Raw genomic sequence first — 26,313 nt, 5'->3', positions numbered from 1 at the left:
AGGATGATTCAAGAGCATTACATTTGTTGTGCACTTTATTATTTTTATATCAGCTCCACCTCAGATCATCAGACATTAGATCCCAGAGGTTGGGGACCCCTATTCTAGGGGACAGGATGTAGAGATCTGGATCTCCTACAAATATTTCCAAAATCATAAAAGAGAGGGAGAGAAAATACACAGTGACAATGTATGTCAAAACAATGTCACTTATGCTTTAAAAGTTAAGAGGAAGCAGAGGGCAGACGCTCTGTGTATAGAAATTTTCAGTCCTGTTTTCAAATCACTCATGGGATGGAGGTGCTGAAAGGCCTGTAGGCAGAGAATTTATGCATAATCGGATCACTCAAAAAACACAGAAATGGCTGCCAGAGCAAAGTACAATGTTCACTTTTGAAATCACAAAAAAAAAAAGCTTTGTTTCAAGTAGGCTGAAATGACTAAAGTTGAGTTTCAGTGCAGCGTGTTTTTGCTTTGGGTGTCATTATTTAGTTTGGCATCCTTGCCAAGGAAACCTTTTTCTTACTTCAACTGTTGTTTTTCTTCTGCTGCTACAACGGTGAATGTCGAGGCAAGATCTTGATGCTACTTATTTAAATGAGAACTGGCTCCCTGTTTACCTTTGATTCCAATGAAGGGAGTGGGGGAACATGGGGTCTTGATGGCTTGCCAGGGCCTGTAAAGCTGATAGATGTGTGCCTTGTCTCTCGAATCATCTGGAAAATCAGGTCTAGCTGGTTTGATCAAAGGGTTTGCAAGTCAGTTGAGAACACTCACAGGCAATAACGAGAGATGCTGTATACATCAACCAGCCAAAGGCCAAAAAGCTAATGGCCTCGCCAGAGATAAAGGATTATGTATGTTATGCTTGTGAATACCAAAGGGAAGAATTCTCCATTTGGATATTGATGGCTAAGGTTTATACTGGTTAGACATTCAGACCAACAAAATGCTCCAAATCTCAGGGACTTAAGTCAGGATAAAGCACTTAAAACTCTGCTAGTATCTGCCCATTTAAACTTGGTGTGGAGTGAGGGAATGAACTAAACACTCTTTACTGACAATTCCTCAGGAGAGAGGGGAGTCGTTCTAAATAATTGTGAGTTGAGGTTGCCTCATTTTTTTCGGAGTCCTTTTTCATTCCAAGCGTCTAGCTGCAGCACCTGTAGAGAGAAGATGACTCTGATGGAGACTGATGGAGAAGGGACCTGGCATGCATCCTTTTTTTGAACCTCTTCTTTTTGGGTAAGTTGGTCATGTGGGAAAAGCTCAGTTTCTCAGCCAAGAAATGATTCCCTGGATCAGAAAACTGCATATCATGATGTGGGAAATTAGAAGTTAAATCCAAAGAAGATTTGTCAGATCATTCGCATCTGATGTTTCCTGTGACTGAATCATCTGACTGGATCTCATATGTTTATTTCAAGTCCTTTGTTTTTATTTTGATTTAACTCACTTAAAAGGCGGCACTTCTCTTGGCAAAATTACCAACAACAAACCAACTACATCTTCGGCCAGTATTTTCCATTTTTTTTTTTTACAATGGTATTAAATCATTTCCTAAAAAGTTACCCATTCAATGCCCTAGTATGAGGGAAGAATATTAGTGTGAGGGAAGAATATTACAGCTACCTGCAAGGGACAGTCACTAAATTTCCTAATATAGACATGGTTTAGTTACTACTGTGAAGCCCCATGAAACAACTGCTGGCGAAAGCTTTAAAACACAGACACACACTTGGCACACTGTCCTGGCATTAAACTAAATTACAGGTACCGCGGTGACATATGTAAACGAATCTGCCAGTACAAGTTTCTGAATGCTATGTGCCGTGTGAGATAATAGACGATGCATTATTCAAGTTTTGTACTAATTAAAGAACTACTTTGTTGCTAAGAATCCGTGTATTAAAAACATAAGTTCTTATTAACTGCGTTCCCAAGAGTTAGAAAGATGAGAGGTGGATCTCGGGTTTCAGGGACCTATTATTAGGTTCTCAAAGTATTTTCTTAATCGCGTGCATTTTTTAAGAGAAAGCTCTGAGTCCATATCACATAAACAAGGTCTGATTGTGGGGTTGGAAATGGCTATCTTGGGGTTTTCTTCTTTTCCACGGCGTTTTTTTTTTTTTTTTTTCTTCTCACGCCACCAAATTTCACTTCTCGGAATCAGGACCTGAACCAAAGTTAAACATCATAAAGAAATTTGCTCAGTGAAACAGGCCTTTTATTGGCTGAAGAGCATGTTTACTGTGTAATCTGCATTTTTGTAAGTCCTTGTGGAAAATCCCCTATGATTGAGTGGTACTTAAAGATTAAAAAATACACGTTGCCCCGGAGGATTTCATAAATGGAAGAAAGGGGGCAGAGAGGGAAAGAACTAATATATCAGACATACCAGCCTCTTATCACCAGAAGGACAAAAGGACATCCCTGCAAGGTGGCCTCATCAGCCAGCGTGGACCCTAGACCTCGGGGCGACTCCTGGTCTCTGCCCAGCTGTGAAACCCTGTCCCATCTCCGCTCCGAGGACCCTTCCCAGGCTCTCTTCTGCCGCCATCGCGTTCATCTCCTCCCCTTCTTCTCAGCCCTCCTCAGGTTTCGCCCCTCACCCACAGTTTTCCTCTTTAACAAATTTTGTACTCTCAAGACTCGTTATGATTTGAACAACTTCATCAGAGGTTCTCATGAGCCAGAGCCAGAAGTCCGCAGGCTCCCCCCTCCTCTTCTCTTAAGGTGAAATGGCTGAGGCGCAAAAGCCCCCCTGACCATTTCTCTGATGGCACATTAGCTTCTTAATCCTCAGCCCTGGACCCGCCCTTTCTCTTGTTTTCTGGCTCATGCATGTGAGGGATTTGAATAAATGGGAGGGGATTCAATGTCTCTCTTTCAATCCCGCACCTTGGAAGGCTTTCTTGACTGGGTGAGAATTAGGTGAAATTACAGTTAATTTGCCAGAAATTATATACTCCCATGAGACCGTGGAACACACAAATGTTCTCAATCATGCCTACAACAGTGGAAAATTTTTGCGAGTCACTGCTGACGCTGTACTGTGCTGGTCTATTTTTACTGAATTTGCTCTATATTTTAGATTCTGTGCTCCTATTTAAAGCACTTTTCCTGGTCTATTGTTGTGAGTTCTCTCGGATTCCTCTGAGGCTGCCTGGTGGCTTTCAGACAGTCTCTGATCACCTCCATGCTAAAACAAAAGAGCACTGGACACGCCCACTGGTCAGCCCCATCACTGTTTCAGGTTAACCCCTTTCTTCTCTTGATCATGCTGATTCCTTCTTTTCCTTTAAAATCCCCAAACTTCTTTCTGTTCTATCATTTTTGAAACTATGTAAAGATCTCTGCTGCGGCTGCTGCTGCTTCTCCAGTAGAGATCTCTAATCATCTCAAAATCAATTCTCTCTTTGTCTCTATGCCTTTTTTTTTTCTTTTTTGCCATCTTAATCATCATCCCAAGAGGAATGCATTCCATACATATGAATTGGCACTAGCTAATATCTACTTTTAGTTGGTGATGGACAGGGAGGCCTGGAGTGCTGCGATTCATGGGGTCGCAAAGAGTTGGACACAACTGAGCGACTGAACTGAACTGAACTGAATATCTACTTTTGATATTGTTGTCTGCTTTCTCCCTAGCATCAGCTTGTGGTCAATTTCCACAAGAAATTGGAAGAATTTCCTTCCTAAATTGTGCCTCTATGCTCGTCCCTTTACAATCTTCCTTTCTGCATGCCCCACACCACCCACCCGGTTCCTGATCCTGTTCCCACCTTCTTTAACTTTGTCAAGAATTTTTCATCCCCAGTCACTTATTCCACATGCTCTCATCTTCCTCTCCTCACTTGTAGGATCAGTTTTACATATCCCTTTACCCTCCAAATCTTCCTCCCCTCTCCTCTTAAGTAGAATTCAACATGGAAAAAGACATCCTAACTCCAAAACTATCAACACTTGGAATAGCAAATGATAAAACAACAATATAACTCCTTTTTATCCTTTAGAAAATGTCAACAGTTTCCCCAGTGTTCAGTTCAGTTCAGTTCAGTCGCTCAGCCATGTCCAACTCTTTGCGACCCCATGAATCGCAGCACGCCAGGCCTCCCTGTCCATCACCAACTCCCGGAGCTTACTCAGTCTCATGTCCATCGAGTCAGTGATGCCATCCAGCCATCTCATCCTCTGTTGTCCCTTTCTCCTCCTGCCCCCAATCCCTCCCAGCCTCAGGGTCTTTTCCAATGAGTCAACTCTACGCATGAGGTGGCCAAAGTATTGGAGTTTCAGCTTCAGCATCAGTCCTTCCAATGAACACCCAGGATGGACTGGTTGGATCTCCTTGCGGTCCAAGGGACTCTCAAGAGTCTTCCCCAACACCACAGTTCAAAAGCATCAATTTTTCAGCACTCAGCTTTCTTCACAGTCCAACTCTCCCCAGTGTAGCTGGCAGCAAAATAAATTCTGTATTTCTTCTTGAGATTATAACTTTAAGCAAATTCTGAAGCTTCAAGTTTTTTTCTCATAAACTCACCAGTTATGTCTTGCAGAGCATCACTTTACAGATCTGTCTACCCTTTTGCTGACCTGATTGAGTGATTTGGCATTGAGTGTAGGAACCATGACTACCTTCAACACACACCTAAGTTTATTCTTGAAAAAGGATTTATTCAGTCATGAATTGGCTTACATTTGAAAGCTAATTGTTGATTTTCACATCAGTAGCATTCTTCTGCTAGTAATTGTGACCTATAGCTCCCTAAGTAGTATATACCCTGATCAGACATTCAGTTGTCTTATTAAAATATTTATACCTAGAATTTTTTAGAAAGCTCCCTAAGTAGTATATACCCTGATCAGACATTCAGTTGTCTTATTAAAATATTTATACCTAGAATTTTTTAGAAATGTGTTTCTTTATCTTATATTAATAATACTTACTCTCAGGTTTAAAATTTCCACAGTAAAAACCTTGAGCCTTCAACTAAGTGACATATTTTATTTTTGCTCATAGATATCTAGATTGTAAGTTTATAAAAGTCTACAGCTAGTACTGAATTAAAAAAAAATAAACTATGAGCATGTTATAGACTTAACATGTACCAAACTTAACATGTACCAAAGGAAGTTATTATTTTTTTCCATAAATCTTATCTAATTCTATGGCCATTTCTATACAAATTCCTACCAAATTTTTACCTTAAACCCTATGTTCTTCCTCAACCACAGATAGGGGTTCCAGCTGTCTGCTGCCCACCTCCACCTACGACTACCCTGGCCAACATGGTATCTGAAGTGAAGTCCTCCTCCCTGCCGGCTGCTCATATGGACACAGCCTTTCAGAACTCCAAGCACGGTTTGGTCCAAATGTTAAAGTGGCTCCAGGTATGGATGAACATATGCCATCGGAGATGGAGGAGGAAGGCCTCACCTGGACATGTTTATTGGTGCTGAGTTTTGAAGGAAAGTCCCCAGGAGGCAATTTCAGGTACACACAGAAGAAAGAATATGATCGAGGCAGAATCACAAGTCACACTGTCAATGCTCTTGGGTGAGTCTCCAAGGCATCTCTGGCTTTCAGAGTAGGCTTCTCAGTCCTGCCGTGTACCGAATCCAACCCATCCCCACATGGATTCCTCTCTAACCACTCTCTATCAAGACTCTATCTTCCAGCCAAATCTAAATCCTCTCCATCACATTACTCTTCTACTTGGGAAATCCTTCTCTGCTTATAGTTCTACTCGCCATTCACCCCCATGATGCCTTCCTGAATCCTCCTGACAAAATGAATAGCTCTTTCTTTTACATTACTGTTTCCTATAGCATTTTTCACAGCCAGACCTGTCTTAGACTTAACTGTCTACCCGTCCGTCTATCCCATCTGACTGTGAGCTCTTTGAAAACAGGGGCCATCTCTTATGTATCTGTGCCTCGGCATAATTCTGCCTAACATAGTGCTTTGTATGCATCAGGGTATCCATTGTTATCTATTGAACTGAATTGAATAAATGGTTCCTGAATGAAAAATATACACATAATTTTATCTGCATAATTATAACTAAGCTGATACAGGTGGGTACAATGCAACTTTTTGTTTCCAAGCCCCAACTTGCTGTTGAATCATTTGTAGATTTCCTGACTGATTACTTTTTTATATTGCTAGGATTTAGTGGTATAAAAATATGATCTAACAATTTGACTTACTGTAAAAGTAGTTCTTTAGTTTATAATCTGTGTATATTAAGGGTTGTAACTGCACTATTCTCCCATCTTAAGTAAGGCAATTTCAGGGTGAGGTTTTGCCTTTTGATGTCAAGCCTTTAAACACAAAAGGAACAATTTTATTCCTACAGAAGCTGATAAAAATTATACTACAAATGAATCCTGTGCTGCACTTAGTTTATGGCCCATACTAAAATAAATTTTCAGTAGTCTCTGCATATAAATTGAATGATTTGGTACAGATGGTCATATTTTGCACTAAAGCTTCAACAACGTTAACTCTTCTGCAATGAATAAAGTCATCATAATAATGTCATTTCTAGGTGGCAGTAGCTGGCTGAAGAGAAATGAAATATTAGGGAAGTTTCATTTGCTTTGGCCCATTTCTCTGGTGGAGGTGGTCTCGAACTAGACTTTCTCAGCTCTTCTATTTTGGGGCATCTTAGTGGCTTGGGGCCATTTGAGCTAACGGAACAGTTTCGGCCACTGATGCTCTGCCTTCAGCCTTACAGGCCAATCCTATTTTGCTCTTGAGCCACTTAGATTGCAATTTCACTAGTATCAACCCTACATCTAAAATTGATATTTATCTTTACATTTTATAGTAAATGCTTTTTATATTTCAAAACCATTCTAAGTAATTAATTCAAAAGCAGAATCTAGAAAAATTAACTATGAATTGATTAAAATAGGTCTTTAATTTGAAACTCTGTTCCAAAGATTTAAAAGGGTTATTTTGCTCATTGAATTATGCCCCAAAATAATTCCAAATATATGGCAAAATAATCTGAAAACTTAATAGGCTTTTAAAATATAATTTAGGGACTTCCCTGGCAGTCCAGTGGTTAAGACTCCTCACTTTCAACACAGGGGCACAGGTTCAATCCCTGGTCAGGGAACTAAGATCCTGCATGATGTGTGGTATGGCCAAAAAATAAATAAAATAAAATTCATAAGTTTCAATCACAAGTCTTAGTGATTTTAATAAAATGTATCAGCCTCTAGTAATCCAATCCTACATACTTAATTTTTAATTCATTCTACTTGGTATACTGAATTTTTTCATTTATGAATAAAAGTTTGTCATTAAAAACAAGTCTCTTCCATTGTAGTTAAAAGGCAAGTTTCTAGTTTTTCAAAAAACGAATGTTATCAAATTTTAAAAGCCTATCTTTTTGGTAAAAGTAAATGTTCCTGGTGTCTTACGCAGTGTTGCTTTTAACACATACAATATTTTCCAGTGATTCCAGACTGACTATCACCAGAAATTCTGAAATCTTGTCCACTGCGATTGTTTCACTGACCCTTGTCAGAATACATAAGGGAGAAATTCTAGAGCTCCAAAGGAAAACAACTTTTCGCCTTTGAGACACTTTGTCTCATTTATCTAAAGAGTATTTTATTCCCTGTTCTGTGCATAATAAGATCAATCCGAAGTAGGAGACGAGGCCCTTGGCTTCAAACAAGTCATAATCATATAACATGAAAGGCAACAGACAACAACAGCTAGAGGAATTTCAGATGAGAAGAACTGAAGAAGCTGGGAGCAGAAAGAAGGTTAATTGACCTTCTGGGTGGATATTGAGGAGAAGCCACGTGAGAATGCTTGGGGTTAACCCTGACATGCTCAGGATCATAGGAATTCTGCTGAGGAGCATCAGGGATTGGGACAGAGTCAAATGTGAAGGGAATGGACAAGCAGGTGAGAATGGTGGGAAAAGTCACTGCCTTTGCAGATGGTAGAACTGGGTTTGAGTCCATAAGCTGCACTGAGCTGGGAGCCCGGGTCTGTGCTAAGAACTTAAGCAAAGGGTTTGAACTCTGTGAGCCTCCATTTATGGGATTCAGTGCTTAGAAACCATAAATCACTTAAAAAGTCAAGATAATAAAAAATGATATTAACATGTCATTAATGATCATATAAAAAAGATGGTAATGATAACCCTATGTGCAAAACAGAAAAAGAGACACAGATGTACAGAACAGACTTTTGGACTCTGTGGGAAGGCAAGGGTGGGATGTTTCGAGAGAACAGCCTCGAAACATGTATATTATCTAGGGTGAAACAGATCACCAGTCCAGGCTGGATGCATGAGACAAGTGCTCGGGCCTGGTGCACTGGGAAGACCCAGGGGAATCGGGTGGAGAGGGAGGTGGGAGGGGGGATCGGGATGGGGAATACATGTAAACCCATGGCTGATTCATGTCAATGTATGACAAAAACCACTACAATATTGTAAAGTAATTAGCCTCCAACTAATAAAAATAAATGGGAAAAAAAAAAAAAACCAAAAACATTCAACTGCTTCACACCCTAGGGACTTCCCTTGGCGCTTACCGTAAAAATCTCAGCTTGTTGTGACTTCAGACAATGACAGCATTGGGGGCCTTACTCTTTGGTTTTCATTTATCTCTGTTACTCACTTACTCCAGACATACTGGCCTCATTTCCTACACCCCAAATGTTCCAAAGCAAACCATGTCAACTGAACCTCCTATTTCCTTTGCTCATTGCTCCTTCTCCCTGCCCTCTACTGGAAAAATCCATATCTCAAGAATATCAGAAAGACTTTCTTTAGCCACTGTATTTATTTTTGGCTGTGCTGGATCTTCACTGTTATGTGGGCTTTTCCCTAGTTGTGGCGAGCAGGGGCTGCTCTCTAGTTGCGGTGAGCGAGAGCTACTCTCTAATTGCAGTATGTAGGCTTGTCATTGTGGTGGCTTCTCTTGTTGCAGAGCACAGGCTCTAGGGTCCAAGGGCTGCATTAGTTGTGGTTCCCAGGCTCTAGAGCACAGTCTCACTAGTTGGGGCACATGGCTTAGTTGCTGGGCAGCATGTGGGATCTTACCAGATCGGGGTTTGAAACCATGTCTCCTGCAGTGACAGGTGGATTCTTTACCACTGAGCCACCAGGGAAGCCCTCTTGAGCCACTTTAAAGTAATATCCCAGTGTTTCTCTGGATTCCCCATCCTATGTGATGTCTTCATGGCATTTACTGTCATCTTGCTATTGCTTTGTTCATCATTGGCTCCTGCATCATCAAATGTTTTTGCTCTATTGCCTTATTCTCATCCCCATCCAGCAATGAAACAAAACTTCTTGAGTCTGCATATCTCTTCAGTCGTTGCTTCCCTTTACTGCTTGCAAAACTCACTGAAAGGAGTTCTGAACTTTCTTCTGTATATTCTGCTCTCCCATCAAACCTAAACTTACTCCAGTTAGGCCCTCATCTAGCTGTTTCAAGGAGTCAGGAGATGAGGGCACAACTGGATTAAGTTTAAGTTTGGCATGGCAACCCCCTCCAGTATTCTTGCTTGGAGAATCCATGAAAAGAGGAGCCTGGCAGGCTGCAATCCATAGGGTTGCAAAGAGTTGTACATGACTGAATGGACTTAGCACGCACCCAGTGACCTGGCACTGCCAAATTCAATGGCCAATTCTCAGCCCCATCTTCCTTTGATCAATAGTGTTTGACAACATTGATCATTGCCTCCTCCTTAACATGTTTTCTTCCCTTCGCCTCCCAGACCCCACTTCCTCTTGGATCTCCTACAGTCTCATAGGCTGTTCTCCATCTCCTTCGTTGGGTCCTCACTGTCTTGGAGGTCAAGAAGTCCGTCTCATTTTTGGGCCTCGCCTCTATCTACCCTCCCTCCCTAACTTGCCCTATCCAGTTCTATGGCTTTAATATCATCTATATTTTATGGTGTTGGGTATGGGGTTATTCTCCCCTCCCCTCATTTTGCAGAAGGACTCTGTCAACCACCACCTAGTTGTCATTCCTGTATCTAAAGTTATTTGACAAAAAGCAACCTGATTGTTTAGGCAGTCAATAATGTGGTGCCCCACTCTTGTAGAAACATTGCTTTTTTCCCTTGGCATTGCTTTATATGATATGAAGAATGACCCTAATCATTGTAACAGATGGACCTCTACATCTCAGTGCCTTAACACAGAAGTTTATATCTCACTCATTATCACAGTCCCATACGGACCAAAGATCCAAGGACTCAGGTCTCCATCTGTGGCTGAATCTTCCTCTGAGTCCCTGAAGGACTTCCAATTTATCGATCTTGTTGTGATTCCTTCTTTATGTCTTGCGCAGTAGAAGATCCTTTCTGGTAGTTTCTATTCTTTTTCAAAAGTGGTTGTTCCGTAGACAGTTGTGATTTTGGTGTGCTCATGAGAGGAAGTAAGCTTAGGATGCTTCTACTCTGCCATCTTCCTGCTCACATCAATGAAACATCGATTTTTCAAATAGAATAAAGACCTTAGTGGGCACTTAGCCTTTCTCTGTCATTTTACATAAGAAACTTGGTAACAGAGGAGTCAAATGATGTGTCATAAGTCACACAGAGCCAAGGCTACAGTCCAGGCTTTTTTAATTCTCCTGATTCCTTAAAGCAGGTTCTTTCTCATAGCCAACAGTGTCTGAATTCTTGCATGAACATATGTGCCTAAACATCAAGTATCACAGAACTGCAAAACTGGCAGTACCTTCATCATTTTAGCTCTGTCCCTTTGTGATGGGGAAACTGTTGCCTAGGACCCCACTGCCATTTAAGGCAGTGGAAATATATTCTACAATCAGTTATGAATTTGGACCTTCAGGCACAAAGATCCATGAGATGCCAGGTTTCTTAACATGTGATCCATGCTCTTAAACCTTTATTGGTCTGAATTCTGCTTCTCCTTTATTTTTCTTCCTTCATCATCCTGAGATATTTCTCTCTTCTCATTCATTACTCGTACGGGCTATTTCATGTGCTATTCTTTTGAAGCCTCACCATTCTGAAATGTCACGTGGAAAAGTATTTATTTTGGCTTGAGAGCCATTTCCCCTTCACAATGGCCTGTCCTGCTCTGCAACATTTTGTACATCTGGTCAGGTTGTCAACTGAGGACGTCTGGTGATAGAATGCTGACACATTGCCTGTTTATATTCTGTCATGTCACTTTCTAATTGAGTGGCCTAAAAATAGAAGTTTATTATTCTCTGGATCCTTTCCACTGTTTGTTTCAATGTTCTTTCTGGGCAATCCCATTGGTTGTTGACTGACATCAAAACATTCTAAGTTGTAGTATCCTGCTGGGTGTTGCTTCTTCTTAATTTCTTATAGTTCCACCTGCTCAGGCAGTGACAGACTTCCTGCCTTCACAGTATAGGCCAGTTCATCCCTCACAACAACCTTATTCCTTACACCACTTAACCTTGAATTCACCCTTACCTCATTTATTCAGAAATTCTAGGATGAGATGCCAACGTCTTTATGAATCATGACGCATTAGGCTTTAGTTGGCCAGGCTTTGCTTACCCCACAAAATTGGTTGTGACATTTGTCATTCTTTTACTATCCTAAAGACGGAAGAAATATTATACCACAGTTTTTTTTTTCTTAGAATAACTTTCCTCATTGTCATTTGCAATTTCTAATTTTATTATCAAACTTCATTTCTCCAAAGCCAATACAATTCCAGTTTAAAATACCTGTGTTTATAGCATCATTTTTTCCCCTTCCTTCTGATCTAATAAGCAGATACATCCCAGTTCCCTGCCTTCTTGCCATTCTATGATCTTCCTGCTCTAAGAACTTACTTCTGTTGATCCCTGCCCCTCCAGCACATTCAATGCCCCTATTAAACTGCTCTTTCTCTTCTCCCTTGCAGGAGGCATCTTAAAAACCACCTTCCTGCCGCCTGCATGTCGTTTCTTCTGGTTGTCAAATTTCTCACCCGCTGCCTTCTCCCCATTCTGCTTCCATCTCTTCTTACCCCGGTCTTTCTCCAGCCATCACATTTCTGAAACTCTCTTTCAGGATTAACCATGATCTCCTTATTGATAAATCCAGAGTCCGTGGCACATGTCTTAGGGACCTTTTTAGTATCTATCTATAGATTAGATCCTGCCCCCGGGGTTGGAAGCTCACCTGTCTGTCGTCTATTTTCACTTTATCCTTTGGTTTCTCCTTCACCCCCTGCAGTTCTTGACCTGCCTTCTTTGTCGCCTCCTCAATCCTTTCCCAGTCACTTAAGTATGAGACTTTCCCAGGTGTCGCGTCTACCCATTGTATCTCTCTAACTGTAGCTTGGCGTTTTCATGTCACATCCTGATTAGAAAACAATATATCTACAACTAAGACTCACCCTGCCCCTCTAAAAACTGCCTGCCCCTTCACATTTCTGTTTTTTTTTTTTTTAAGATTTAAAAAAAAAAAATATAGCAATCTAATTTTATTTTGTCTGCTTTGTTTTTTTATTCTTTGGCCATACAAAGCATGTAGCATGTGATATTTTAGTTCCCTGATGACGGATGAAGCCCACACATCCTGAATTAGAAGTGTGGAGTCCTAACCAGTGGACTTCCAGAGAAGTCCCATATGGTTCTTTTAATAAGATCACTATTTCCTAAGTCAGGGGATCTCAAAATTTCAGAATTACTTGTGTAGTCTTCCTCTTACCTTTACTCCCTTACCGGTGTTCAGTCAGTCATGAAGTCTTACTTTACTTCTCCACAAAATCTCTTAAATCTAGCCCACTATTGTTACTGGTTTTTATCCCTAATATCATCATTATAATTTAGGCATTCAATTGCTCATGTTAGATTTAATGCAATGGTTCTTAAAGCATTGTCCTTGCTATAACTCCACACCTCTCCCCAGTTCATTTTTTTTTTTTTAAGATTTTGTTGATCTAGATCAGTTTTAAAGTCTTTATTGAATTTGTTACAATATTGCTTCTGCTTTATGTTTTGGTTTTTTGGCCTTGAAGCATGTGGGATCTTAATTCTCTGACCAGGGATCAACCTGGCACTCCTTGCACTAGAAGGGGGATTCTTAATCACTGAACCACTAGGGAAGTCCCCCCAGTCCATTTTTACTTTGTTATCCAATCATGCTTTCCTATGGAAGTTTTTCATTATGTAACTGTCCATATCAAAAACAAATATAGCTTATTAACACATATATATGGAATCTAGAAAGACAGTACTGACGACCTTACTTGCAGGGCAGCAAAGGTGACACAGACATAAAGAACAGACTTTTGGACACAGTGAGGGAAGGAGTGGGTGGGATGGCTTGAGAGAATAGCACTGAAACATGTACATTACCATATGTAAAATAGAGGACTTCCCAGGTGGCACTAGTGGCAAAGAACCCACCTGCCAACGCAGGAGACATAAGAGATACAGGTTCGATTCCTGGGTCGGGAAGATACCCAGGAGGAGAGCATGGCAACCCATTCCAGTATTCTTGCCTCAAGAATCTCATGGACAGAGGAGCTTGGCAGACCATAGGGTCACAAAGAGTTGGAGACAACTGAACTTAGCACACATGCATGTAAAATAGATGAGCCAATGGCAGTCTGCTGTATGGTGCAGGGAACCCAAAGCCATTGTTCTGTGACTACCCAGAGAGGTGGGATAGGGAGGGAGGTGGAAGGTAAGTTCAAGAGGGAGGAGATATATGTATACCTATGGTCTATTCATGTTGATATATGGCAGAAACCATCATAACATTGTAAAGTAATTGTAGTCTAATTAAAAATAAATAAATGAAAATAAAATTCCTGATTACCTACGGACACACACAACTCACATTCCTTAATGTGCCATTTATTGAACAACCCTGAGGGCTTCCTCAGTGGCTCAGTGGGTAAAGAATCTGCTTGTGATGCAGATATGGGTTCTATCCATGGGTCAGGAAGATCCCCTGGAATAGGAAATGGCAACTCTAGTATTCTCGCCTAGGAAACCCCATGGACAGAGGGGCTTGGTGGGCTGAAGTCCATGGGATCGCAAGAAGTCAGACACGACTGACGGACTAACACTTTCACTTTTCATATATATTTAATGTACACAATAAGAGGCTTTAATATGTGTAAATTATGAAGTGATCATCATACTTGACACCTCGAATGGGTACTTTTTCTATGTGTGTGGTGAGAACCTTTATGATCAACTCTCTTGGCAAATTTTGAGTCTACAGCACAAATTTTTAGTCTACAGTCTACATTAACTGTAGCCACCATGCTGCATATTAGATCTCAGAACTTACTCATCTCCCACAACTGAACCTTTGTAACCTTTGACCAACATTTTGCTAGTTCCCCCAGCATCTTCATAGATGATGTGGCTACTGCATTTGTGATCTAGTGGCTCCACTCAAGAAGTTGTAAATTAGGAATGGTAAGTATGTCCTAAAAATGATACAAGTTTGAAAACATCCAAGTAATATGTAATTCCACACCAAGCATACCAGATCCAATACAGTTTATGATTTTTAAAGTGTACTACTACTATTGTATCTTTCAACTGAAATCTCCTCCTTTATTTCCCAATAAGATGAGCTCTCTTGCTCATCTTAAACATTAAAAACTTACCAAGCCTAAAAGAAATCACAGTAGACATTTGTAGAATCAAGCAGATGAAGTAAAATAAATATATAATATTTTTATCCTCTTAATTTTCCTTTGGTTGATTTTAATAAAATTTAGTATTTCAGTGAGAAAAATCTCCTAAAAAGCAATTCTGATTGATGATAAACCAGTGTCGTGAAGGTGAATGGAAAAGCACCTCTGTCCAGGACCTAGAGAATCCACACAACCCAAGTGAACACCCTTGATAAAAATTACATGAAAATATTTCATTTTTTTCCAGCTTTATTGGTATTTTGTATTTATTTAAAGTATACAGCATGGTGATTTGACACAAATACATATTGTAAAACCACAATCAAGTTAATTAACACATCCATCACCTCACATAGTTACCTTTTATTGAATAGAAAGAATGCTGAAGATCTAGTTTCTCAGCAAATTTCATATGTACAACATAGTATTATTAACTGTAGACTCCATGCTGTAATTAGATCCTCAGAACTTGTTCATCTGACATCTGAAAGATTGTACCCTTGTACCCTGTTTTCCCTATGCCTCAGTCATTTGCAACAACTATTCTAATTTCTGTTGCTATGACATAGACTTTTGTTTCTTTCCAGATTCCACATAATAAGTGACACTATACAGTATTTGCATGGCACATGGGGGTACAAATATTTCTTCAAGATAATGATTTTATTTTCTTCAGATATATACCCATATACTAGGTCATATGATAGTTCTATTTTTAATTTGTTAAGGAAACTTACTGCTCTTTTCCATAGTAGTTATACCAATTTACATTCCCACCAACAGTGCACAAGGGTTCCCTTTTCTCATAATCCTCACCAACATTTATCTCTTGTATTTCTGATAATACCCATTCTAACAGGTGTGTGGTGATATCTCATTGAGGCTTTGATTTGCATTTAAAAGATTATTGATGTTGAACATATTTTCATGTACCAGTTGGCCATTCTCTATGCCTTCTTCGGAAAAGTATCTATTTAGGTCTTCTGTGAATTTTTAAATCAGTTTGCTATTGGCTCCAGGCTTCACCCTGGACAACCACATAACTCCAAGAGAAGAGACCTTCTTAAAATATATATCTGAAAGTCTCATTTCCTGGCTTAGAAGCCTCTCATGATTTCTCCTGATCTTCCTGAAGTTTCCTGAGAATAAAGTCAAAACACTTGAATTAGTACACAATGCACTTTTCCATTTGACTCTTGCTTTTTCCTCTCTAGCCCACTCCAGTATTCTTGCCTGGAAAATCCCATGGACGGCGGAGCCTGGTAGGCTACCATCCATGGGGTCGCAAAGAGTCGGACACAACTGAGAGACTTCACTTTCACTTTCACTTTCCCTCTCTAGTCTCATCTCTCCACACTTAAATTCGTCTTCCTCATGCTTTGGCTTTTAATGTTTGTTGTTGTTCAGTTACTAAGTCGTGTCTGACTCTTTGTGATCCCAAGGGCTGCAGCATGCAAGGCTTCCCTGTCCTTCACTGTATCCCAGAGTTTCTCCAAACTCATATCCATTGAGTCAGTGATGCCATCTAACCATCTCATCCTCTGTCACCCACTTCTCCTTCTGCCCTCAGTCTTTCCCAGCATCAGGGTCTTTTCCAAAGAGTCAGCTCTTGGCATCAGGTAGCCAAAGTTCTGGAGCTTCAGCTTCAGCATCAGTTCTTCCAGTGAATATTCAGGGTTGATTTCCTTTAGGATTGACTGGTTTGATCTCCTTGCTATCCAAGGAACTCTCAAGAGTCATCTCCAGCATCACAGTTCAAAGGCATCATTCTTCAGAGCTCAGCCTTCTTTATGGTCCAACTCTCACGTCTGTACATGACTACTGGAAAAACTATAGCTTTGACTAGACGAACTTTTGTCGGCAAAATGATGGCTCTGCTTTTTAATATGCTATCTATATTTGTCATAGCTTTCCTTCCAAGGAGTAAGCATCTTTTAATCTCATTTTAATGTTTAGGTCATTTTATGCTATTACCCTTTGTGATAATACAACCAGACTAGAAATACAATACTAGAGGCAAACCGTAAATCTCGGGTGAAGGTTAGAGCATATGAGAGTTTTCATGTTGGTAACCTCTAAGATGTTTGTTGCTTGCTAGAGCTGCAGTTACCTGAGTCTGCTATTTCCCACGAACCTTACTCCTCTCTATAAACCTTTTCCTTAGGAAAGAAAGACGCCTGCCTCCCAGCAAAGTGGTTAGCATGAAATCAACAAGCTCTTTAGGGATTCGCCCCATCTCTACAGGACAGAGAACAAATTCCTACTGTTTTTCAGATTTCTGTGAATTTAGAAAAACAAGCTTCCCAGACATGAAGGTACAAAACTCAGATGTGGTGGCAGAAAAACATCGTAGTACAAAAAGGCATTCAATTCTCTTGGAAACACTGTGCTCATTAAAGGCATAAACACTAGGTACAGAAAGTTCAGTAATCCTTTTCCTAAGGGCAATAATAGTTTTTATATTACAAAATCAAATGGTTGCTCTTTATTTGAAGGATGAAAATAAAGTGCCAGTTTGGAGAGGAAATAAAGTGTAACCAAGTCAAACACTTGCATCTGAATGGAGGGTCAGACATTTTCCATCCTCACAAGCTTTCATCCAAGCGTATTTATAACACAGCCAGGTTTTACTTTTATTTCTTCCAGGTTGTATATCTTTACTGCTGCTTGAGAGTCTGGCATAATCACAGAAACCCATCAGCTCACTTAATTCTTGGCTCCTTGGGCTCTCCCTGCATGTCCGACAAGATGCCAGGACATGGGCAGAAGGCAGTTTAGTCCCGTCGGGAGATTTCATCACAAGGCTGTTGTCTTTCTCTGTGCTTAACAACAGTTACAATATTGATGTGTGCATGTGTGTGCTAAGTCACTTCAGTCGTGTCTGACTCTTTGCGACCCCATGGACTGCAGCCCGCCAAAACTCCTCTGTCCAAGGGATCCTCCAGGCCAGAATACTGGAGTGGATTGCCATGTCCTCCTCCAGGAGATCTTCCCTACCCAGGAATTGAAACAGAGTCTTTTATGTCTTCTGCATTAGCAGGAGGGTTGTTTACCACCAGTGCTACCTGGGAAGCCCTACAATATTGATAAGCCATAAAATTATCAGTGACAGCTACTTCCTTAGAAAAGGGAAAGGAAATAAAGAGACTAGGCTTTGAGTTACTCTGTAGCAGCGACCTCCCATATAAAACAGACTCAAAAGTAGGTCTTTTTGAAAGAGATGGATTCCTGCCACCACACAGCAGCTCAGCTCGCCAAGCCCAGAAGTGGAATATTGTGCCCAAGCTCTTGCAGTCAGTAAGTGGCAGAATGGGGATATAAACCAATATTCAAAGATCTGTTCTCTCCCCTCCGGGGCCAGCTGCTTCCTGGAGAAGAAGCATAGCCCTATTGTGATGCAACTACTTTCTAGCAAACCAGAATTCTAAATCTGGAAACAGATTCTCAGCAATTCCTATGGATTCCTTGTATCTTGAATAATGAGAGGCATCATGCAGAAATTAGGTTCCACATCCATGGTTTCCATTTCCGTTCTGTTGTAATGAACATTATAACAATGTGGCTGACTCACTAAATTCTGGGTTTCAACTTCTTTGAAAAGTGTTTATAACTGAACAAATGTCGCCAGGACAAGTGAAGACAGTGATAAAAGATATCAAGGTACAGAATGGGATGATTTTAAATGTAAAACCACCCCTGCTTCCCCAGTGCACATCTTTAAGATCAAATGAAATTCTCTCTTTGAACGTTGCATTGAGATGAACAGTGAAATACAGAGGAATTACCCTTGCATTATCTCTGTGGATATTACAAGTTTGGACCACAACACATAGTAGCGTCCTTCATGAACTCAACCACTGCTAATTCAAAAGTCAGTATTGCATGGCCCCAAAAGTCAATGTATCATGGGCTTTTTGTTGATGCTTAGATATCTCTTCCTAAATAGCCCTCTGAAAACATTCATTCACTCAGCAAAGTGTGGTATAGGCCACATTATGCTAGGAAATATAAAAGACGCACACAATGGGCTGTAGTTCCGAAACCAGCCACTTCTTACATCTCCACTATGTTCACTGTAATCTAAACGAAACATCATCTCCAACCTAGAACATGACATCATCATTCAGACTGGTCTCTGAAGTCTTTTGAAAATAAAAGTCTAACTATGGCACACCTCTATTAAGATCCTCCAATGACTTTTTATTGCAATTACAACAAAAATCAAGGACTCTTCTGTGACCTACAAAACACACATGATGTGATCCCTACTATGCCCCAGCCACACCAGAACCATATGCTACATGCGCCCATTGCCTGGAGTGCCTCTGCCCCAAACCTACACATGGCTGGAATTCTCTCCCATCATTCAGTTCACTGGAAGTGTTACCTTCTCAGACATACCTCTCCTGAAGATTCCATCTTAAATAAAAATAAACTCTGTACAATATTTTCCTCTTTAAATATTCTTTGGAGCATGCATCGCTGTAGGCACTGATTTTTAATTGTTTTAATACTTATCATTATCACTAGAATGTCAATTCCTTGAGGATAGGGAACGTAATAGTTTTATTTACCACTGATTCCAGGACTTAAGTAGAACCTGGTTCACTAAGGAGCTCAAGAAATTAATACACTTAGAGTATACAATTCATTCATTTTTTTGTGTATTCAGTCATGTAGCCATCACCTTAATCAATTTTAGAACATTTTGATCATCATGAAAAAAAATCCCATATTCATTAACTCTCACTCCCCATTCCTCTTCCATCCTGACCACAAACTTTAAAACAAAGTTTAAAAACAAAAACAGCAGTATGTAGAAACTAAGAAAGTAATGTGGGAGAACAAAAGATAGAAGCTAACAGCAACTGCCAGGGAGGTGTAGGAAAACACAAGTGAAGCCATATGTGGGTGGAGATAAATAAAATATCACGTTGTTCACTCCAGATTCACATTTCAGCAAGCATCCTGGTAACCCTAGAACAAAATGGACTTCCTTCCCTAATCAACAGTCCTCCTCTTGTAAGAAGGAGAATCAGGTATAGTAAAGAATACAATATCATGACCTGTTTAAGCACAATTTGCCCAAATAAAATAAAAGCAAAACTAAATTACCAGACTGTTGAACACAATTCTGTTAAAATGAAAGCCACAGAATATTTCATAACTTAAGAAGTTACTGAGATGACAAAATTTACAAGTTGATCATTTTTCTTCTACAACTCAAAAGGCATCTCCTTCCTGACACCTCTGTGATGTTACAATGAATTATCAACATTTTCCATCATATAGGCAGGAGTCATGTCTTGGACAATTCAAACATCTGAGAAGTCTTCTTATTTTTACACTATCTTCTCCCACATCTGATTCAATAATTTAATAGAAGGTCATTCTTGGACAAAGGGTCACAAAATATTGTTCCAGCATCTTGGCCTTCCACCCTCACATGTTCAAGAAACAAATGGAAATTAATGTTAGCCCGCCCAAGTTGAAGCTATGACTCAAATTTTGCCAACTGCAATCAAACTCTCCTTCATCCAAACTTTTGCACCTTTCAAGACCACAGTAGTCTAACTCAGTGATAAGACAAGTGAAAAACACCTAGGAGCAAATTTTCCAGGAGTCAGACTTTCTTAAATTTTGAAGTGATTGTCATGGGACTGAAAGGAAGAGAAGTCTATACGTAGCTGGAAAAATCTACATAGTACTGGAGAAATAAATGTATGTAGGATACCAGTTGTTAAGAAGGGCTCCCAGACCGACTGTGTTGCTAGGTCATTGATAAATAAAAACAAGGTTAACTACAGAGGTACTGAGTCTGAACATGACTTCTTGGACAGGGAAATCAATAAAATGCCAGTTCGTGAGGTAAGAAGAATGAGATCAAACATGCAAAGTTTACTTGCCTTTTTTTTCAAGAAGTAATTATGCAAAGACAGGTGCACTGAGAAATCACTGATGTAGAAAATGGGAGACTAGGAAGATGAGAGGAAGTTTGTTTTGAAGGTGGGGTTAAAAGGAAAGGTTTGAACCAGTAACACAGCCATCCATATGTTTCTTCCTCTGCAGTTTGTTCTGTGGAATGGCCTGAGGCTGTAGGTACACAAACCAGCTATTTGTCGAAAACCTGTACTTTGGAGACCTAACCAGATTTCTCACAGCTTCCTACAAGGTGTTAGGACAACAGATCTGTAAACAAACGAAAGGTTGCTTGGGTCACTACTTGTAAACTTCAAGATTCACAGCAATATGCAGTGATGTTTCCTTAGAGTTCCCCATTGGCCACCAGGAAGAAACCAATTCCCAAGTCCATCTTTATTCAAGACTTTTCTTAATTACATCCCAACCACTTTCCCAAAGACAACTGCAGCTCCTCCCTGATAGAAGCAAATTGCTTCCTGTGTCCAGACTGCAGGGGTCACCATCATCTCCCCCAATCTCAAGACACACATTGCCTTTGCCCATCCACCATGCCTTCCTTGTACCTCTGCATCTTTCCAAATCTGATCTCACCTCCTTCACGAGACTTTCTAGCTCCCTATAGCCTAAAGGAACCTCTTTTTTCCTGTAACCTCTAGTGTGTGTTGTCTGTGAGCTGAGTGATGACATACTTGTACAGGCATTTTTTTTTATTATGTGTTTTATCTGTCCAAATGAACTGTAAATGCCTTAAAGACAAGGACTAAGAATCATCCACTTTGGGTTTTACAGAGTGAGGGTCTAAAACACAGTCGATGTTCAATAAATGTTTGTTGAAAGCTTTATACAGGTGGAAAAAGGGAAGAACCTGTATTAGGGAAGACAAAGCTACTATAAAAAATGCAAGACAGTGGCTGAAAGTTTCCAGTTTTAGCAGGAGGCTCATCTTCACACAGGCTTTCAAGGAGCCTGGCCGATATGCCTCCACCATCTTGGACAAATGACTTCCATCCTCAGATTCACGGTCCATCCACCACCCCACCACCCAGAAGGCAGAGAGGGAAAAATAGAGATCTAGGGCCAGACACCCTCTCTTGAAATGAGTGATGAATTGCACACATCAATTTTGAGCATGTTTCTTTGCCTCAAACCTGGCTTTAGAGGGAGCTGGGCGCTGCTAAGCCAGGCAGCCCCCATCCCAGCTACAACTCTGCTATCAGGAAGGAAGGGGAGAAGACATTTCTGTGGGTGAGTAGCGTCCTGCACACAGGCGCTCTGGGCAGCCTTCCCATCTGCAGAGTGGGTGAGCATTTTTGTCTAACTACATGGTGCCCTTCTTGATGCTGGAATCAGGCTTTCTATGAAATGTCAACTTCTTCTTGTCATAAATGGATGAATCTCATCTTGCTCTGCTCAGATCTCACCACGGAGTGCCCCAGAATCATATTTGGGGATGATGCACTAGGCAGAAGTAGCCTTCTCTCTCTGCAGAGAAGGAAACTCTTGCCCCCTAACCTCCCTATGGTGAGCCCAAGTGAAAGATGCCTCCTGGCCAGCAGCTCACCTCCCATCTGCTTTCTCACCAGCGGGACCAGTGAGGACTCCCGCTTCCTCTGACTGTCAAAGAGATTAGAGTGTCCTGTGCTTGTTAATTTCCTGTAATCTCATGTCTCAACAGTCACACTTACCTATTAAGTTTTGTAATAAATGTGCCCAGACCAGCAGCTCCAGCCCACTTTTACATATATTGACAGGTTATCCATGTAATATCTAATTTTAATTCAATTCTAAACCATTTATCCATCTTATGAGCAAAGCACTATGTAGATATTGGGATTTTTAAAAATTCCTGCCCTGAAGTTGTTTAGAATCCCCTGCAGGGGACAGCTATCTGCAGGTCACCTTATTAGAAAGCTCACTTGGGCAAGTCTAACTAGAGATACAAGCAAAGTGCTACGAGACTGTAGCCAACAGAGCAATCAGTTCTAACTTGATGGCCAGGGAAGACTTCAAAACATATTTAGATAAAAAGATTGCCCAGGGGAGGCAACACTTGAACAGGGCCCGGAGGGATGAGTCGAATTTTAACAAGTGGCAGAGAAAGAAAGTGATATTCTTGGCAGAGCATAAGCCAAGGTGCAAAGAAGTGAGAGCAATCTGAAAGAGGCCAGATGCCTGTGGGGCTGGGGTAAAAGAGCCTTGGGCATGAAGTAGGAATGGCAGAATGGCTTTGCTGCTGCTGCTGCTGCTAAGTCGCTTCAGTCGTGTCCGACTCTGTGCGACCCCAAAGACGGCAGCCCACCAGGCTCCCCCGTCCCTGGGATTCTCCAGGCAAGAACACTGGAGTAGGCTGCCATTTCCTTCTCCAATGCATGAAAGTGAAAAGTGAAAGTGAAGTTGCTCAGTCGTGTCCAACTCATAGCGACCCCATGGACTGCAGCCTACCAGGCTCCTCTGTCCATGGGATTTTCCAGGCAAGAGTACTGGAGTGGGGTGCCATTGCCTTCTCCAAGAATGGCTTTGGGTGCAGGCAAACTGGAACCATCAGAACCAGCAATGAGCATCGATCCTTGAGCAGGGCAGCAACTGGATCTATTGCAGGTGGAAGGAAGACAACTGTGCTGATGGTCGGAAGGTGAGGTAAAGAGTCACGAAGACACTCATTATATATATATATTTATGTATGTGTGTTTTGCGGTCACACTGTGTGACTTGCAGGATCTTAGTTCTCCAACCAGGGATTGAACCCAGGCCACTGGCAGTGCAAGTCCTGAGTTCACACCACTGGACCACCAGGAAACTCCCCATAATAATTCTTACTGAACCCTAACTAACCATTAGAAGAAGATTTTCACCTCAGTTATGTCCAGCTCTTTGCGAAACTATGGACTGTAGCCCAACACTGAACTGATGCACCAGATAGGAACCAAAAGAAAACTCATGAGTTTCTTGGAAATCTATGAGCCTGGAACAGAGTAATTATGGAGTTCTGAGGGCTAGAAAGGAAAAATACCAGGACCACAAACCATCCCTGAGAGCTGGGGTCTGAGGATTAAGGTGAAACAGGCACGCAGAGTGGCAAGTTGTGACATTCATATACTGTGCTCAAGAAAATCAAGCAGCATGTGAACAAATACAGCAGAAGGCAAGTGGCTGCCTGGGTGAACTCTAATGAAGTGATTTGGAAGAAAAAAATCAACTTGATTGACCAGCCTACATTATGTGTACTGATTGCAGTAAATCCCTCTGGCCAAACAGAACTTGGTTCAGTCTTACAGGTATGCTTCTGTGTATTATTGCTCTGCATACCAAAATATTCATAGATCTTGGGAAAGTCTAAAAAACTTGTGTTTTTCCTTTCAAAGAGTGGAATGTAAAATACCCACCAATCCTCCTGGATGGCGCCTGGGTGAACGTATTCCTTGTTATTTCATTTAAGCTGCTAAATATCTATTAGAGTAAAATTATGGGCTCTTGGCATGTGCAGTTCCACTTGTAGCTTCCTGAGCATCGAAGTAATAAATGTGATGTGGAACCCTTTATTTTGGAAGGCAGATCCTCTTCATGCCTGGGATTACCTAGCAAATGGGCAGTGGATCCTATAAGAAACCGTTTCCTCTATGACCTAAGTCAAAGGGATGCATAGACTCTAGGTAGCCCAGATCCTGGATAGACATAAGGACCAACCAAAAGCATCTGCTGATGTTAGACTTTTGGAGGAAAACCTCAAGATACTGGCAGTTAAAATCATCTCAGCATGCCATTCTGTGACCTTCACTCTAAGAAGGGAGTCTTTGCAGGAATGACCAACCTATTTTGCAAAGTCAGGGTGACTCCTTTCTTCATAAGCTCTTTCCACTCAATCTACCGTGTGTATTTCAAGTTTTCCTGGTGAATACCTATGTCTTTCACTAAGCCATGAATGGAAGGGGAAGGTGAGGGGCATCACTCAGGTGCTTAAGAAACACACACCCAACCGTTCCCTTTATTCGGCTGTGCTAAATTTCTCAGCACATAGGAGAACAAATCCAAGCAAGACGTTAAGATCAGCAGCATTATCAAAGCACAGAGCTGTCAGGTTTGGGGGGAGGCTGTTTGCCAAATCAGAACACATAAACTTTCAGGATAGAAACTAGAATATGAATTAAGCTCATATCACTCAAAAAAGAGCTGAATGCATCTGAAACCAAAGTACGTTGTCAGCCTCCTCCACTCGCTCCAGGCGCCGATGCCTCGATTAGCTATGCAAGAAGCTACCTGCTATTTTAGAATTATATGAAGTCACCTCAGGGTATCTACAAGCTTCTCACGCACAAGATACTGACTTTTTTTTCCTCCTTCTTCTTGGCTTAAAGCACAGTTGTTGCTCCATCCTGGTAAGTACTATATCATGGATTGTTATTGCATAAGCTGTCATTAAGGAAGCTTGTCTTCTCAGAGAAGAATCAGTCTGCAAACAATAATAGTTTGTTGTTAAACCCCCCGAGACCTAACATTTTTCCCCCTCAGTTAGTAAGTATTCCCCTAAAAGATTAGGGAGCTGAAAGCTTAATTTCCAAAGAGGAGTTTTTTTTTTTTTTAATAATAGGGAACATTCCCTCCACTCCATTAAAAAAAAAAAAATTACCTTCTCTCCTGACATAGTAACTAAATTTATAGGAACAGAAGAATAGCTCACATGATAGGTATCTAAGCCACGAAGCTGCCAGTGTACATGGGATTACAGGGACCGTGCCGTTCAACATGTTTCTACCTGAGGTACAGAGATTCTGTTTTGATACTGGACTGCTTCAGAACATTTTCAGATGAAACTGTGATCATGAAAATGAGGACCTGTCAACTCCATCCTCAAAAGCCAAGGTTAGTAAGGGCTTTTGTAGACTTCCCAAATAAATACATGAACACAGTTAACCTTTGACCTCTGGTGTCCTTACTCTTTCAACTCCAAGCTTCTCTCCTGGGATGGGTGTAACAATGTTGCCAAAACGAGCTTTGCCAAAAAGAGTGCTGAGCACTCACTCTGGTTTAGACCGAAACCACCTTAATCACTCACCTTTCATCTTGCCAGATTTCTAGTGTATAACTATTCCAACCACTCTCAGATTTCTCAGACTTAATCTGCCCCACAAAGCTTGAGTATTTCCTATTTAAAAAAAAAAAAAAACAGGCGCACTAGATTTCTGCTTCTGTTCACCTAGCTCTGAGGCATTTCCCAGCTCCAACTCCTAATACCACCCTAAAAAAGAACTGCTCTGAATCTGAGTGTCCACCTGCTCCAAACTCAGATTGGAATCTCCTTCAGCATGCCCTAGTCTTGTTCCACACTCGTGTAAGCATGTATGACCTGTAAGTCCACTCTTCCCTGAGGCCTTAATAAAACTTCCTTTACCATATTTGAAATTACTAAGCATGCAATTTTTATTTCCAGGTGCAAAAATGTCTCATGCAAATCTCTTTGACCTGAAGTAACTGAAGGCGCCTTCAAAACAGGAGCCTATTGCTTACTCAGCAGATCCGCAATGAACACCACTCACCACATCTTGTTCTCCCGGACTCCAAATCACCAGGGTTTAATTAGACACTTCTGAAACTAAGTCTGGCTTCTGCGAACCCATCATGGATGAACTGAGCCACAGTGATGCAACGGGATTAGCGTTTGTCTTTGTGGTTTACACAGGTAAAGAAGGTAACTAAAGTCCGAGCGTTCCACTCTTGTGACGTGAAGACTATGGCTGCTGCGTGGTTCTGACCTAGG

The 26,313-nt window shown here is 41.0% G+C and overlaps 1 long non-coding RNA gene across 1 annotated transcript; it reads left to right on the top strand.

Annotated features, from left to right (window-relative positions):
* The first annotated feature begins 1,051 nt into the window (after positions 1–1,051).
* On the top strand, positions 1,052–26,313 carry LOC122686849. The gene is made up of 3 exons (XR_006338917.1): positions 1,052–1,245; positions 5,236–5,557; positions 25,987–26,313. It is a non-coding gene; the product is annotated as an uncharacterized LOC122686849 (long non-coding RNA).

This window comes from Cervus elaphus, chromosome 30, assembly GCF_910594005.1.
Source record: "Cervus elaphus chromosome 30, mCerEla1.1, whole genome shotgun sequence".
In the NCBI taxonomy this organism is placed as follows: Eukaryota; Metazoa; Chordata; class Mammalia; order Artiodactyla; family Cervidae; genus Cervus; species Cervus elaphus.
Note: the sequence above shows the minus strand (reverse complement) of the source record. Positions and strands in the feature narration are given on the sequence as shown.